The sequence below is a fragment of the Nannobrachium achirus genome, assembly GCF_963921795.1.
Source record: "Nannobrachium achirus genome assembly, chromosome: 8".
In the NCBI taxonomy this organism is placed as follows: domain Eukaryota; kingdom Metazoa; phylum Chordata; class Actinopteri; order Myctophiformes; family Myctophidae; genus Nannobrachium; species Nannobrachium achirus.
Genome location: NC_137817.1, coordinates 35,115,582 through 35,133,596, shown reverse-complemented (window position 1 = coordinate 35,133,596; position 18,015 = coordinate 35,115,582). Strand labels below are relative to the sequence as shown.

The 18,015-nt window shown below is 42.1% G+C and overlaps 1 protein-coding gene across 2 annotated transcripts in view; it reads right to left on the bottom strand.

Moving 5' to 3' along the window:
• The window catches only part of stard13b (StAR related lipid transfer domain containing 13b), a 73,391-nt gene that overhangs the window by 23,904 nt on the left and 31,472 nt on the right, over window positions 1-18,015 (bottom strand). The gene's annotated exons all lie outside the window — the stretch shown is intronic.

Below are 18,015 nucleotides of genomic sequence, written 5' to 3'. Positions count from 1 at the left end.
AATATAGGCTTGTGTGCTGTAATTCTTCCTTCCCTTTGATAGTACACATAAGCACTGTAATTTGGTTTTCCAAGAGCGCTGTATAACACAACTGGAAGGGGAGGGCTATGCATCACTGACAAACACCCAGCCAGCTGACCTAAAATCTCTACACAAACATGAAAATAATTGACTGGATGCCAGGAAATTTACATAATGTTCCTTAAGCTCAGAATCTAGTTTTGGTTACATTTTCATTCGCAGCCATTAAAACAAAACAAAACAAAAGGAAACATGTCTGCAGATGCATTTAGTGATAGAGTGGGTCCAACCTCCCATTTGGACAGATTCCCAATGGGGACTACAAGGGTTTCCCCTCCTTCTCTGGGAATAGCCACAAGCTTAATTTATATTTTGTCGCGCAATGATGTTACTCTCTGAAAATAACCTTTTCAAGGTCTCTCTGCGGAAGAGCGATATGGTCATGCAACAAAGTATAAATTAGGCTTCAGAATGCAAAGGGGTAGAGCGGAGCTTGGTGTCAGAAGGAGTGCTGAACAAAAGCCCCTGCCATGAGAAAGCCTCCATAAGGATTGGAACCATCCTTAGAGACACACTGGGTCCAATTAACAGCACCAAATTAAATGGGTCCAAGATTCAGTAGCCCTGGAATGCACAGCTGATATGCATATCACAGTATATGACACAACGCAGCACATGTTATCTTATGCAATGAGGTGGGTAGCTGAATGGCTGCTTATCTAGAACACCTCGCTTGGAATGTGCAAATCAATTGTTGTGCTTTATCAGATAATCTAAGTTGTGAGAGAAGGCATGTGCATCTACGCCGATATGAAATGCAGGACTGACATTTCATGCATGGTTAGTGGTTAGAAGTTAGCAGATTGTCTTCTGACAGTCAGAACCTGTTTGAAAGGACTTTAACGTGAACAGACAGCATGCTGAATGCCTGTGGTCTGAAAGCACACTTCTGCCTTTCTGTCACAATTATTCTCTGAATGGAATGTTGTATACATTTTTACCAGAGGAGGGCAGCGAAGCACCAAAACTAGTGTTGTTGTTTTTAGTTTTGGGAATCTATGACCAAAACTCCTTACCTAGGGTTTGGAAGTCACTTTGGAAGTGACGTGGGCATGGGAAGTGGATAAATGTCACTTGATGATAAACGCGGGCGGTTCTCTCGGCTGGCTCCACGTATTCTATTGAAGTCAGTGGGCGCCGCCCCCGCTCAGCGTGCAGATCATGTGGAATCAACTGCTCCTCTATCCGTGGGCTTTGCTAGTTGCTTTTTCGCCCCCCTTCTTTGGTTTGGGAAGGGCGATATACGTGTCGGAAGGTATTTGGCCGGGCGGAGCCAGGCTGTCTGCACGTATTTTAACGAGGCTTTCTCCTCGTTAGATGTGGAATCGAGCGCCACAGCCCACCAGCCTTCCCTCATTTGTGCCTCGGCAAGTTTCGCCCTTCCTCGTTTGTGCTCGGCTCGTGCGAGCAGAGGCGAGCGATTCATTGCAGCAGAGGAGGAAAAAACGGTGAGTGGTTTAAACATGCTCAAGTTAACATTTCCCATTTGGCAATGCTTTAGATGACAAGTCGATACAGCGTACACAGTACACTATCGTTTTACTCACGTTCAGAGCGATTTTTTGGACTATAGAGACATTGACAGCCAAGAAAAATCCATCAGAAGGACTTCGCCGTCGGAAAGTTCACTTATTATTAAGCACCGCTGTGATATACGCAGTATACGGAGCTTCAGTAGCCTACCTCGCCTCATCTAAGCCTACTCCTGCCTCAAAACCTCTGGAATAAAACGGGACCCAATTTTGCTCTTTACTTTGACCACATATTCAGTCTACACTACACCAAATCTATTTTTGCCAATCTATGCAGTGCCACAAATCAACAAGCTCGCAATTGGGTTTGTTCCCCCTGGCATGATAGGATATAGAAGTCGTAGTTCAAGTGGTTTGTAATCAGAGTCAGATTAATATATTCCCCGCAAATTACACAAGCACTGGCTGAGATGGAGATCTGTCGAGTTACACAAGCATGAAATGAGATCGGAGATCTGTTTTTCTCTCCATTCAGAGTGGTGTTATTGCTTTAATGGTTACATTTACATATCTCTGCAAATCTCCCGTTTCATTGGTATAGAAAAATAGCAGATACACAAGCTCACAGACACACACGTGTGTGCATTTCATTTATAGAGCAGATCGCTCACACTGAACGCTCCGCCGTCACTCCTCCGTCCTCCCACGCTTGTGGATGAAACCACGGCGAGAGTACTTGCAGATTTGCCCAAAAGACGCCGAAACGAAACGTCATTTAGCCAACAATGGAGCAAGGTAAATTAGTTAATAAAGAAGCGCAGAATTGACGAGTATCATCATGCACTTTGCAGCACTGTGTGTAACGGGTTGATGTCAGCAAAGAAAAGGTAGAACGCAATGCATGTTTTGACTCAGGGGCGTCAATTGGGTATGGCAGGGGTATGCAGCTGCCATACCCTGGGTCCAGGGGGGAAGATAAAAGTTAGTTCTGAATAAATATGAATCCATGAATGTCTCTTTGTCTATCTGTGCTGGTTACTATGTTGGTAAATTACAGTAAAATAACTACAAATGCAAAGTTTAACAAAATGGACACTTTAACAAGGTATTATGCAGATTACCCCCCCCCCCCCCCCCCGGACCCCCCTGCGGCTTAACACTTTAAGAAAACAACAAGCACCCAAAACTTTCTATCAAAAAACATTTGATTCTAGTTTTCTATTGAGAAAACTTTATGGCACAGTAAATATAGTAGTCTCTAGACTCTCTACTACTAGAAGAGACAAAACAAATAGTAGCTTAAAAGAGTAGTTCACGCCCAAAATGACTTTTTTTCTATTGATTACTCATGCCATGGAGACTTCAATAATATTTTTTTTGTATTTTTCATTCCTAAAACAAAAGTTTGATTTTAGTAAATCTACCCCCATTGATTCCAAATGGGGACCCAAAGGCATTTGGGTCCCCATCCGGAATCAATGGGGGTACATACATTGATGAAATTATTGTCATTTTGTTGATTAAAACAAAAAAATATTATTGAACTCAAGTCTCCATGGTTTGAGTAATCAATAGATTTCTTTTTAATTTTGTGGGTGAACTACTCCTTTAAGAATTGTATCCAACAGGAAATTTCATTTTGAGATAAAGAGATGTCAAAATACAATAGATATATAGAGACGCAATCTCATTCAGAATGTTCTCCACAAAATCCTTAATAGTAATAGGACGTCATTATTTGCATCAAAGGTGCTGTTATCATTTTTCCTTTTCATTAGAAATGGCTTAATAAGGTTTTTTCTGTTAATTGGCATTGTATGCTGTGTGGAATGCAATTGGCCTTTGAACAGGGGAAAGTGTTCCTGCCTGGCTCTGTTAATGTGTGACTGTGTTCCTGTTTCACTGGAGCCAAGGTATTTCACTGTTTCCTATTGTCAATGATTATCCTCACACATGTGGCAACTGTCAACTCACTTAGCCTGTGCAGGAATCACTGCACACGTGTAATAGCCAAATATACATGAAAATGTGGGTACATCCTGCCACCTCTAGGCAGAGAGAGGTACTGTCATTGTGTATCTGGAACTGGAAGACAGTATCTACAACAGCAGCTAAATGAAAGCTGGACTGGATCATTCTGTTGCTAAATCATGTGGTTGGGTAAAATTTAGTGTAGTGTTCAATTATAAATTAAATATAATTCAACCCGCTGAACAACTTCAATGTAGGTTAACTAAACTATGTTATCTTATAGTCATTCAGTAATCAGAAAGTATATTCTCTTATCCAGCAACATTTACTCATTGCTGTCCTGCCATGTCCATACTTTTAAACTACTTATAATACAAGCAAGGTGGATGAGAGGCAGGCGCGGAGCAGCGGACTGGCCATCGCAAAGTTTGGCAATATTCCTGGTGGGCCAGTCGGTTTGTGGGCTGGTCTTGACTCATATATTTTGTTTGTTTTTCTGCTGCCAACATTAAATGAAATAAACGGAGCTCTCTCCCACACAGAGACTCAAAGCTGTGTGACCCCCAGCACACTGCTGATACAAGCTGTCACAGGGATTAAAGATGTAATTATCAAGAGTACGCCTCAGAGTTTCCCAAACATTTGACATAAGCTGCACTTTGAATATTATCTCACGAATGTAGTCCCTTGCATGTGAAGTTAGTATTTCTTGCCACTTATTTGTCCATTCATACACAAAAATATTGGTTTTTCAGTGGCTCTTTGGGGTGATTGAGATGCTATATCGCCCTGTGGCAGTACAAACTAGGAATGCACTCTTGTGCGCAAGCAGAGCGCCCCATGAGGTGCGCTCACCACTGGCATCACTGCTTCCAAAAAAGAACTGATATATTATGACCAATGACATCACTATTGGCATCACCAGGAATACTGATCCCTCATTGCCTGTTAATTCCATTCCCGATCCAGGCGGCCTTTGGCGCATGTCGCTCTCCGCCTCTCCCCCCATTTCCTGTCAGTCTACTGTCCTATGAATAAAGGCAAAAAGCCCAAAAACAAATCAAGAAAAAGGTCTATATTCTAGTAATAATTGCTATAGAGCTAATAGAGCACTATTCCCAAACAGTGGGTCGGAACACGTTTGTGGTATCACAGACCAGTTTTTATGGGTGGCGACTGGAGTAAAAATTCCATTTCTTTTCCTACATTTAAGAAAAAATACATATATTTACAAAAGAAAAAAAGTTTTATACATTTTAAAACAAAAACGCAAACAAATTCCATCCAGGCTTTTTCCCCCCCCCTGTAATGCCTCAATGTCTATAGCTGACCTTCTGACATCACATTGTTGACTGTCAAGACTGCTGACTATCATCACCTGGATATCCATTCATGGAGAAGACTGGATTATCACCTAGATCTTCATATATGGAGCTGACCTCTACATCTGATACCCAGATGATGCCCTGTTAGGGCAACCACACTAATAGAATCCCTTTTATGCCCATCAGAATTAAGCCCATATCTGGGGATGCCCATATATGGACATATTGTGTCAATCTAACCAGGTTGCGCGACATGAGTCACACTTGCAAATTAATTCCGTCCATGTCTCTTGTATGCCCATATATGGAGATCCCTGATGTCATCAATAATAAGCCCATATTTGACAATGCCCATATATGGACGCTCCATATATGGCCAAGACAGAATTCTTTGCAAATCAAGACCGCTGATTATCATCACCTGGATCTCCATAATATATGAAGAGAGACGACACTGACCTCATCAAACCCTGGATATCCATACATGGAGACGACTGGATCATCTCCGTCCTAGATGGAGCTGGTCAATACCTACATCTGACCTCACAGACTCCATATATTGATATAGCTCAACTGTGATGACTCGACTAGCTATACATGCCAAATGCCAAAGCACCCATGTGTAAGAAGTAGTGAAAATATCCGATCTGTTTGCAACGCGGTGTGAAGCGACGCGTTGTGCTCTTCTGCTATTTTCACTAGTTTGTCTATTTTAACTAGTTTGGGTCACGGGGCAAACTTCTAATCTGTCTTTTGGGTCTTGGCCTGAAAAGTTTGAGAACCACTGCTATATAGTGTTTTAGAGGAGTCTGTCTGTGCAGCTCTTTTTTTGGATTGATTGATTCATTGAATACTTAGCAGTTTGCAGAAAAAAGCATGGTAAAGTTAAGTTCAATAGAAGGTCTGCTAAGAGTACTTAAACCCAAGAAAGCATTATGGCTTGTTTCCATTGGGGTCCTTTGTACGCAATTCATTGAAACATTAAATTGCAGGCAAAACATCAAATAAGTCCGAAATCAGAATGTACAGTAAACAAATCAGAAATAGAAAATATGTACAGTAAACTGATCGGGGGGGAGTGCGTGTAGGCTTTGACTTAATTTTTACAGGGGCCAGCTAGTTACAGCTACCTGTAGGGGCTTTTTAGAGCGGTTTTGAATGAGAGTAGGGTTTTACACTACTTTATGGCCGTTGGTAGGGCATTCCACATTCCGTTCACCTCCACCACCTGTTCTCCCCCCTCCCGATCACTGTTGTGCTATCAAAACCGATTGATTTTAGCTTATCAATCAAAATAGAGTGATTTACTGTGTCAAATGCCTTTTGGAGGTCTAGTATGACCATGCAGCAGTATTTGCCCAAGTCCACCCCATGTTTGATGATGTCGTTCAAATAGAGAAGGCATGGGTCAGTGGAATGGGATGTTCTTTGAAACCTGTTAGACTATTTTTTTTCATAACTTTTGAAAAGGGGTTACTCTCGCTAGTTTGAAATCTTTGGGGACACGTCTCTGTATGATTGAGAGGTTTATTATGTAGGCAATGATTGGAGAAATGGAGGCGGCTGAGTCTCTGAGAAATTTGGAGGGGATATTGTCATAGCCAGTGGCCTTGTGTGTAGGGCGCTCAATTTTTAAAACACATTATCAGTGGTCACCATGGCAAGTTTAAAATCATCTTTGCGTACACATACATTACTATAGAATGCTCAGATGTGCTCTCCACCAAAAAGCCCAGAGCGAGAGGGCAATTTGTGTTTTGGCTATGGTTGTAAAGAAGATGTTTAAGCGATTAGCCACATCCAGCTTATAAATACCAAATATGAGGCCCACTTTAATTTAAATTACCAGACTGGGTTAATCCATTTTGAGCTGCAACTATTACAGCCTTCAAAATACTTTTATCATAAAAATGCTTCATTATAAAGTTCTTTAACAGTAACAAACTACATTTGCCTTATAATAAGGTGTATGCTAGTTAGGTCCATGAATATAAATAGCATGCCTGCGTACTGACTGAGTGGACTACACTTATCAAACCTCAATTTGAATCAAGGCCAGTTTAAATGTGTTTCACATGCAGATTATCTGAAGTGCTACAGGTTGTGAGAGCCCCCTGATGAAAAATTCAGTGCTTTTGAATGAGTAGTGTTGAGGGAGGAGGGCAGAATCTAAACTAGATCACACACACCTTATTACTGTTACAACTTCACAAAAGACCACCTCACTTCAAGACCCTTTTTGGAGAAGGATTTTGAGAATGAGCTATCCAGCAGTGATAGGAAGAAGCGAGGTAATAGGGTAGAGCTTGTCATCTTAAAAAATTCAAGTGCTCCGGTCCTCCCACCGCAAGTGTTTACATCTAGCTTGTCAAAATAAATGACCACCCCACTGTTTTTCTGTAAATTATCCTGCACTGATGATTTCTAGTCATTCTATCTAGACCAGGGCTACACAACTTAAGATGGTTCAGGGGCCACTCAGCAAAATACCAAAAGTCCAAGGGCCGCAAGCTAAAAAGTACGGTCCTATTTTGTACGTTTAGAGAATGATTTTGTAACACTCTACATGACTAGTCTAACAAATTAAGGAAACACACAGATAACAGCCAAGGCCAAACCTCACTGAACAAAACGATTGTCATGATGGAATGATTAATGATGAAAAGATAAAGTTTCTTCTTATGGAACAAACAAAATAGCAAAAAAGTCCAAAAAGTCTTGAATAGCGCTGATCTAGACATTATTGTACAGTATGTCTTGATGAATTGAATATGTAGGACCACAATGGAAACAAGCCCGCTGGGCTTTTTGTGTTATCCTTATTTAGCATTATTGTATAATTAACTGTACCTCTGTACTTTTTGAAAACTGTCAATAAAGTATTCAATAAAAATAAAAAAAAATCCTAGGCAGGAATGTTTTCTTCCCCAAGGGATTTGTCATCTTATATTTACAATGGGCTTATTGCCGCATCCCACTTCCACGCCCCCTTTACATCCACTTCAATTCATAGGTAGTCGTCTAGGGCGTAAGGAATACCGCCCCTAACCCTATGCCGTCCGCTCATTCGCTAGAGAGCAAGAGAGAGAGAGAGAGAGAGAGAGAGAGAGAGTCTCAGGTTACAAGAGGGAAGGGGGGGGCCGCTGCACAGGGGGAGAGAGAGAGAGAGAGAGAGAGAGAGAGAGAGAGAGAGAGAGAGAGAGAGAGAGAGAGAGAGAGAGACTCAATCGCTAGCCGAGAGCCTGTATCTTACAAGAAGTTTGTCGTCTGTCTGTCTGTCTGTCTGTCTGTCTGTCTGTCTGTGTGTGTGTGTGTGTGTGTGTGTGTGTGTGTGTGTGTGTGTGTGTGTGTGTGTGTGTTGCTAAAATGAAAACATTGAAATAATGAAAATAAAACATTGGCAGGCCTATTACAGTAACAATAATAACACAATTAGGCCAAAACCTTTTTATATTCAAAAAGAAAAAAAAAAATCAAAAAAAAAATTTTTTTTTAACTTTTTTTTTTAATTTAAAAAAAAAGAAAAAAGCGGGCGTGGACTCTAGATGTGAGCGGCCCGAAGGGCCGCGAACCTCTAGTACTCTAAATGCCTACAGGACAGCTGGCTATCTCTGCATCGCGCACACTCACACACCCACACACACACACCCACCCACCCACACACACACACACACACACACACACACACACACACACACACACACACACACACACACAACATTTGATCATTGTACAAAGCGTAACAGAGACACTGAAAACAGCTCAGAACGATTTGCTCTAAATAGAACGAAGAAAGTTAAAATGAAAAGCAAGAATCTAGCAGTAATACTTCTCAGTAACGGGATGAATACCTCATTGACTCCGCACAGAGGAGGTAGTGTGTGTGTGTGTGTGTGTGTGTGTGTGTGTGTGTGTGTGTGTGTGTGTGTGTGTGTGTGTGCGTGTGCGTGTGCATGCAAGCATGGAAAAATGGGAGTCATTGTAAGGGCTAAGTGATAGAGCTGTATATGTAAGGCTGAATTAATCTAAAATATATAGGCTGAGCTGAATTCTGCTTTCTAGTGATGCATCAAGATCACTAGTACTAACGGGTGCCGAAATCCTGAGAATCTGGCCTCCAGATGGTGTGATGTGAGACTGTGCGCAGGAGGAAAACGGAACAATGCAGAAGCACAGTAGCCACTCCAGAGCGATGAGGTAGACTAGAGAATGCGGCTCCAAAACCCCTGGAATATTGACAGGAAAGAGACACATTCCTCTCCAATAAAACCAGGCCCCTTCCCTTGGCTGGCACAAATGTACTACCGCAGCACAGTCAAAAGTAATTTGGTTCCATTACACTTTATAGAAAGAAAGACAAAACAAAAACCCCCTCTTAAACTAAGTAGCAACTCTAAAAGGTGCTCATATAATGTCAGGCAATCGTCGGTGTCAAACAGAAAACCTGTATGTCTGAAACCACAACTTTTCAGGAATTGGAAAAGAGAAGTACCTGTGTTGCATTGGAGCAATGTAGTTATTATGTAGTCACAAGCTCTTGCTTTGCTTTGGTTAATATTTATAAAACCCATGGACCGCTTTCAAGCTGGTGTCCCTATTTTGACAATGCCATAATAATAGGTGACCATTTTCTAACATTTAAAACAAATCTACAAGCTTGTAGCTCGGCATTGCAACTTTTACGTGACATTGTCATAGAGAATCCATAAAAAAAAAGAAGAATACAAAAAGAAAAGAAAAATCATAAAAAGTATGGTTTCTGGCCAACAACGACAATATATTATTTTCGGGAGTACAGCGCAGTGATGGATTCCAGGCACATTGACAGCAGGTCACGAGTGCACTGATTCACTGAACTAGTCGAGGACCCACACACATAGCTCTGGTGGTACACCAAATGCCATCAAATCGGAAACATGACTAAGACCCCCACAAGCCTCCCTGGAATTCAGGGTGAAACAATATATGTGAGTAACTCTGCCAGTCAACGGCCCCCACTCACTTTCAGTCTGCTATGTCAACAGGGCTGACCAGCTGGAATGCAGGAGCCGTTGCAAAGCAAGGAGATCACTCCCCTGACCCGCCACACTGCCATCCTACATCAACGCTAGAAGAGGATTGATAGGATTTAACATATTCTATAATATGGATCTGGTTTTCCTATACAATGTTACTTTACTGACCTAAAGGGCAGGAGGTCCCTTTGACACACACGTTTTCCTGGTTAAATTCAATTTACTTTAAGATAAAGAAAGACACAGGGCACACAATCTCTGGAACATACAGTTAGAGCTGTTTTATCCTCTGTATCAGTTGATTGAGTCGTGTTGCTTTGTTTACAATCACACAGTGTGAGACAACTCATGATCCAATCAGTGTAAAGTTTGATCAGCCTTTGGCCTTGCTCAGGCTGGCGATGCTATCAAGCACAATGAAAACACACCCTGAATAGTAAATACACACACTCACATGCACTGACACGCACTACAACACACACACACACACACACACACACACACACACACACACACACACACACACACACACACACACACACACACACACACACACACACACACACACCTGGGAGGAGTTACTGTACCAGGTGTAGGGGTATAAATAGCTCTGTTCTACAGGGCAGCTGAGCTTTGAAATCGGGGTAGACAGACTTTCTACATGAATTCTTCTCTTTAGTAAGCTGCATCTACTCTGGCTGTAGGTTAATACAAACATATGCAAATAAGGGAGTAAAACAAAACTGGAGTCTCGCACAGAAGTCATTTCAAAGATGTCACATCAAATCACAGATGACAAAAAATTGTATGGTTTGCCGACAAGCCAGACAGCTATAATCTGAAAACACATGCCCAGTAAACGGTACATGACTCCACACGCCTGGGGACAGACCATCAAGATTTGCTCCACAGCACGTCGTTCAGTCCTGTGGGTCTTTCATTTCTAGAATGAACAAAAGACATGCTTGATGTGTTGCTTTAATCCTCTGTGATGATACAGGTAATTTCCCCCAGAGTATAGGGTTATGGAACCGATGTGTCACCGTGCATTAAGGACTGTGACTGGGAAGAAAACTATGTTCTGGATCGATTAGTGGTGGCGGAGGCTCCTGCTAAGGCTGTTGTTATGAAATGTGGCCACACTTTGATCCGGCTCTGGGCCACTCACCTGCAGGAAGGAGGGGCGTGGTAGCTAGTTTGGTTGTGTTGTGTGTGGCCCACCCCCCATCCTCACAGGCCTGGCCTAAAAACACCAGGTAGATTTTATGTCAATTGAGTCGCGAGACAACATTGGACAAAGCTGAGGGGAGTAACAACTGTCCTCCAATGACCCCCCCCCCCCCCCCCTTTCTAGTTACATGCCTGATTAATGCCATGCGATGCAATGCGATCACTTATCACTGTTTGTTTTTGACCATACAGTGCAGTGAGTAGCACAAAAAAAAGGAAGCCATGACAACTGAAGGTCAAGTATGGAGTCCCTTGTTATTGCACTTCAGGGATTAGACCGGATCTAAGAAACATTTGGTCACCCAGTGTTTCATTTCCAACGCATTATTTGTATGGAATTCCATCTTTTGTTGACAGTGGGGGTTAGTGACAGGAAAAACAAGACAGAGTTGTTGTGACAAAAGTCATCAGCTGTCCCCAAACCAATGATGTCAGTAGCACAATACAACTTTGTGTCTGAGGGTCACCTGGTATTCGGTCAACTCTGAGTCTGAACCTAAAAATGTGGTGTTTTAGGTTTACATTCTACAATCTGACAGCAGCTTAGCAACAAGTTACATTTGTAAAATGATAGGCCAACTGCACCGGCTTAAGACAGCACAGAGACTTTAAATGTGTTAAGTGACAATATGACTGGCTGTTGTGTCAAAGAAAATGTAATTACACAGTATGTATAAGATCATATTTCTCCCTTTGCATCTTGCACGTCTATCCAAACCCTTTTCATTCATACCTCCAGCAATCTTCTTCAACAGTTGCTGCCTGGCAATGATCCTTCCCAATCTATATCCAGAGCGTCTCCTGTGATGGTCCATTCTCAGGTAGATGTCCTGAGTCTCTGGGGTCATACTCCCAAGGCACTCGCTGCTTGGGGACCTTGGGAGTTCCCTAAACATGGTTGGTATGATCTCCCAGAACTGGTCCCTGACCACTCCACTACCACTCTCTCCTACTAACAGTAACAGAAGACTTCACATACAGACGCCAACTAGCCTAAAAATGAGCAGAGAGAGAGCAGAGGGAGTAGAGCTTAGGGGGAGGAGTGCCAATACTTCTCTCTACCTCTCCAAGTCACGTGACCACAGAGCAGCCAATAGTCAGGAAGCACTTGGAGTCCTGCCCACCATGCTGAGCTGAATCCAAGGTCTGTGTGGGCGCTTGTCAGCTTTCCCCTGGTCTGGAGGGAAATATAAATACCAGTGGAATGCCTATGAACTGAGTAAGGGGAGAGTCAGTGGAAGGCTTAGGAAAATAGTGGCCTTTAGACCCACCCAGCGCAAGAACAACTCGTCTGCTGTTGCCGTTCACGCACGTGCCAGTTTCACTTTACCAGGGTGAGTCTGTGCTTTGCCGTGAAAAGCACTGAGGGTGGGAGAGGTTGTTTTCTTGGTGTTAGAATGCTAATTTCTGTTCCCCAACCCCCTCACGCAACCCCCAGCTTCCAGCCTGCCAAAGCCTCTTAACTCTCAGCAAGTCTCCACAAAGTGTGAGGATCCCTGGAGAAAAACCCTTTTAATTTGAACACCTTATATAATGAAGAATCTAGATCCCTACAATCTAACAATACACAATACACAGGAAAACGTGACTGACTGAATGGAAGTTATACATTTCACTGCTCTTTTAGTGTAACACACTATACTAAAGCTCATGTAAGCAAAAAGTTTTGTTAGGTCAAGTCCCATTTATTAGGTCAAGCTGTCCTCCCCCTAAATAATTAGGAACTTTAATATATTCTACTACTGTATGGCTTGTCTTTACCAGCCACATGGGTTATGGTGGTGAGCAACTAAGTATATCATCCTTCAGTGAAAGCCAAGAGTTAAGGCCGATGCATACTGCACTTTTAGAGCTGAATTTATTTCGGTTCGGTTCGGGGAGTCACAAAATATCGGTGGCACCGAACAGCCGAATTAATGACAGTACCCACCACAACCTCTGAATGACGTCATATTGTAGTTTGGACAAAGCCGAACCGAAATAAATGCAGCTCTAAAAGCGGAGTATGAGTCTTGAGTCGGCCCTTAGTCAAGAGAAAGACATGTTGGTCCAAAATACTTTCTGTCAAAACATAGAATAGCTTTAAAGCAATTATACTGTATGTTCATTTGATGGTATATGTAAAAAAGTAGAGCTCCTAAAAATACAAGTCGTATGGATTTACAGTATGGAAAACAACGCCCCTCACACCTGAAATATAGAGTCTGTATCCGTGCAAACAGACCCCACCCACTGCCAATCAAAGCCAGACGCTCTCGACAGGCATACAGAGCACTTTGGCAGTGAAAGCACAGGGGCCATACATATTATGAACAGAGTCACAACACAGCCCCTGTGTCTGGTCCCACATCGTGACTGGCAAAAACACACGTCACACACCCTAGCTTTTAAGCACACAAAGATCACAATTCAGCAGCACACTTCAGAGACCCCCACACATTTTCATATAACCTGTCTGGGGCGTAATGGTGTTCTACACACCTCAACCAGGAGCTATATTAAAAGAGTCAGAGCTGTTTGCTCAGGTATTGGGTGGTGGTGTGACATTGAGTGGATGATTTCATGTGTTGACCCAACTGTTAATCTTGCAGATACACACACTCCCAGTTTTACACTCTCTCTGAGTTGAATTAACACTATGGATTTCACTGTGTACACAGTACACACACAGACACATTGCAGGAGAAGCAATTATTTCAGGTACCAGATCCTAACAAATGTGTGCTGTTTGTTTGAGTGACAGGTGTGCCCATAGTAACCTCTCTGAACCCATTTACTTCCCCCATCCCTGTCAAGATGAGAAGAAATTGACTGAGTATACTATATACATCTCATCTTACCAAATCAATCATGGCACTTTACAACAGCATAACGAACAAGGATGAGATGTGTTCTACCATACAAATGTCTAGCTATAGCACATTATTGTGAAATATTACAATGTGTGTGTGTGTGTGTGTGTGTGTGTGTGTGTGTGTGTGTGTGTGTGTGTGTGTGTGTGTGTGTGTGTGTGTGTGTGTGTGTGTGTGTGTGCGTGCGTGCGTGCGTGCGTGCGTGCGTGCGTGCGTGCGTGCGTGCGTGCGTGCGTGCGTGCGTGCGTGCGTGTGAATGTGAGTTTTTTGCTAAAATGTTCTAAAGCTCTATATTCTGATAGTTATCATTCCAGTTTAGAGTGTTCTCTCTCCCCATCTCTCCAGCTCTTTAGTAAAAAGAAAGTACATTTTCAGGTCAGGTACCAATTTTATCCAATCAAAATAAAAGATGGCAAAAAGATAAAGATATTAGCAGAACCTGTCAGCACCACTGCCCTAAACATGCAGTGTTGTTGTAAGCAGTAATAAACAGAAGTACCAGGGAGGAAGTAGACAAAGTAAGGGGAGGAGCCAAAACGAGTACCTGTTTCTACACAAAAAAAGGTGGTTGTGCCCCCAGAGATCTTTTTTTTTTTTTTTATGCGTTCCCAGATTGCTGTGTATGAGACCTAGATGTATTGGCAGTGCTGGGTGGTTAACTGGAGCTGCATGCCATGAAGAAATAGCTGTTGTTCTGTGTCCTTGGAAGGAGTGTCATGTGTCAGCCGCTGTGGCTGCAGTCCTTATCAAACTTGTTCTAACACGCCCTGTCTACGTTTCAGGGCTGAATTACTAGACAGCATCGGCAAAACACATGCAAGCACACGCACGCGAGCACACACACGTCTGAGTGTGGCAGAAAAGGGGGATTTTATGATTTAATGTATTTAATTGCAGAATTGATGGACACACACACACGCACGCACGCAACGCACGCACGCACGCACGCACGCACGCACGCACGCACGCACGCACGCACGCACGCACGCACACACACACACACACACACACACACACACACACACACACACACACACACACACACACACACACACACACACACACACACACACACACACACACACACACACTAGGGTTCAGGAAAAGCCTTGTCTAGTTCACAAATGACAAATTGTTCTCTATATACAGTAATGCTCTTGATGTCATTGTGGAACAACCAATTAAATTCCATTGACACAGCAGTCATTGTGTAAGAGAAGTCCAGCTGTCATTCAGCACTCAGCCATCATTTCAGAATCCAGACAGGTGTAGTCACCGGGGATTCTTTTTTGTGAGTCAGGTTTGGGCCCAGGGCTGCACACAGAGAGATCAGAGGCAGCTGCGTAATATTTAGGTACCAGTTTGATGTGGTGTGTTTTCAGAGGCAGACACGTGTAATCTGCCCAGGGAAGCTTGGCTCTGACGTGGCTACGTTTGTGGTTTAAGAAGACGGCTTAAGAATAGTCTGAATATGACTGATAAATTCCACCCCACGATCCAAACAGCCTGACCGGCTGTGTTTAATTCTGGTTCACATCTTAACTGAATTCATTCAAAACGATTTATGATGCAGTTATGTCTTTCTTTTCTCATAGAGCACAAATGTCAACAAAGTGTCAGGGGGAAATGATAGAAGTGTAACAGCAGCAAGCATTCGACTTCAAGGACTGCTACCACTGTGATTCACAACTTACATTTGGCTGCATAGCTATGCTCATGTTGTACACAACATTTGGTATTCAAACCTGGCTTTTAGACATATCTTCAGTAATAAGGCCTCAGCAGCTGTGTACAATGGGTGGGCTTTCACTCAAACACATGTACATGTACAACTACATCCCAAGCTGTACAGCATTATGATTATGTTTTTGTTTTGTTTTTGAGAAACAAAACAAGAATGTTTGCAATAATAAACAGAAATGCTGTTGTGTACATTTTAGTGTGTCATATGGTTGCACACTGTAATTAGTACACAACTCTCAGAGACACAACCTTACACTGAAATTATTGCGTTACTTTAACTTAAATGAACAGTCAATACAGACTTTTGTAATAATATTCAAAATCTTCCAAATAACTAAGCAACTAAAGCTGTTAAATAAGTGTAGTGAATTAAGTCTAAGTACAATACTTGTCTCTTGAGATGTAGTGGAGTAGAAGGAAAGGTACTGGAAATTAAATGTACTTGTACTTGGCACAGTACTTGAGGACATGTACTTACTTTCCATCACTGGGTACAGATTCAGTATGGAACCTGCAGGATGGTCTTTCTAACCAGCAGGCCACCCTGAACCTCATCCTTAGCCACATCACCACCACTGTTCCACCCATAATCACAGTAAAGAACGCCCTCTCATATATTATTACTATAATAGTACACACAGCTCTATTAATGTAGTATCAAAAACCACAAATTATATTATGCTGATCCTTCACACTTCCAACAACTCAATACGGAATCCAGTTTTACACTGGATATGTATTTTTGTGCATATTAGACAGACAGACAGACAGACAGACAGACAGACAGACAGACAGACAGACAGACAGATCAAATATCTATTTATTTCTCCATCAAAAATGCTTTGTTCTGCATGACAATATACACTAGAGTTCACCGGATGCCATAAATGCACTGTTGCTACACATTAAGACTGAATTGAGTACAAAGGGACCCCAAAGCAAACAACTCCAACAACTTTCTTGTTCTTTATCCTTTTAGTTGACCATCATTGAACTGTACTGTCCTGTACATTTTCCAACGCAAACGTCTAGTATTCAATCAATCAATCAATCAATCAATCAATCAATCAATCAATCAATCTACTCGAAAGGTGTGCTATTGTGAGGACAAATCCATTTTGAGATATAGCTCATGTGTGCTTTTGCAGCACCATGCAGGCCACACACACACACACACACACACACACACACACACACACACACACACAGCTCGAAAAAGAGGACAAACCCCCTACGCCACCCTTATAAATTAATAGGCTACTACTGTACTACATACAAATATATCAACAACATACAACATATAGTCTATGTTGTATGTTTTAACCACTTTTGCACAAGAAAGTAGTGAAACATTATAGTGCTACTGCTAGCTTTCCGCAATGACATTAGCCCAATTAAATGTAGGGATAAGGATAGCCTAGCATTGTAGTTTTTTAGGTTAATAAGCTGCAGGTTCGTCTAGAGAAGTGTCATACTCATAACTATCAATATTGCAATTAAATTAATAAAGCAATCGAATCAACAAATAGGCAAAGGCTTACGCTTTTTCTGTCTCACTCAGAAATTCGTAAAAGGGGCTTTCTATCTTTTTTCTCCAATATTAACTCACAATCATCTTGTACCTGCTGTAACCCATTTAAAATACGTGGGTATAGTACATGACATGGGCTATATTGATCATTTGCTACATGTGTGCGTTTTAAGTCAGATCAAAGCATCAGCGCCACTCCGTGGCAATAGCCTGGGACTGCTTGTTTTAAAATAGAATTTGTGCATTTGTGTGAAACAACATGTTCGGCACATTGAAAATGGTAAAGTTGCCCAGTTTACGGTAGCCTATTAATTCCGCAGAATTCTTAAATTAAGACCATAATGTTTATTTAAATTTAAAATGTTTTGGGCATTTCTATTTAATTCTATTTAGATTGAAGCTTTATAGGCCTACCTATTTTTTACCTGAGTTTATTGGTGCATTTGATATGTTTTAATTTTGTCGGATAAAAACATTGGATAAGATTAGAAGAGATTCACAGCACACTACCTATAAAATAGCCTACTGACCTGCGAGCCGCCGCTCCCTGATGTTTCTCCATAGTAAATCCCAAGCTTTGGACGTGGAGTTCCTTAACTGCTCACTGAAAGATCGCCTGAGCTTCAATGACTTTCGTTTAGATGTCATCGCAAGTCCTTGAATCGGTCATAATTACAAAATCCTCTGCTCCCACGGTCCGTTATGTCCCCGAAAAGCGCACCTTCCACTAGCCTACTGTGGCTTTGGCTGATCCTCAAAAGTTACCCCGGCCGTGCAGTCCTCAGCATTTTGACA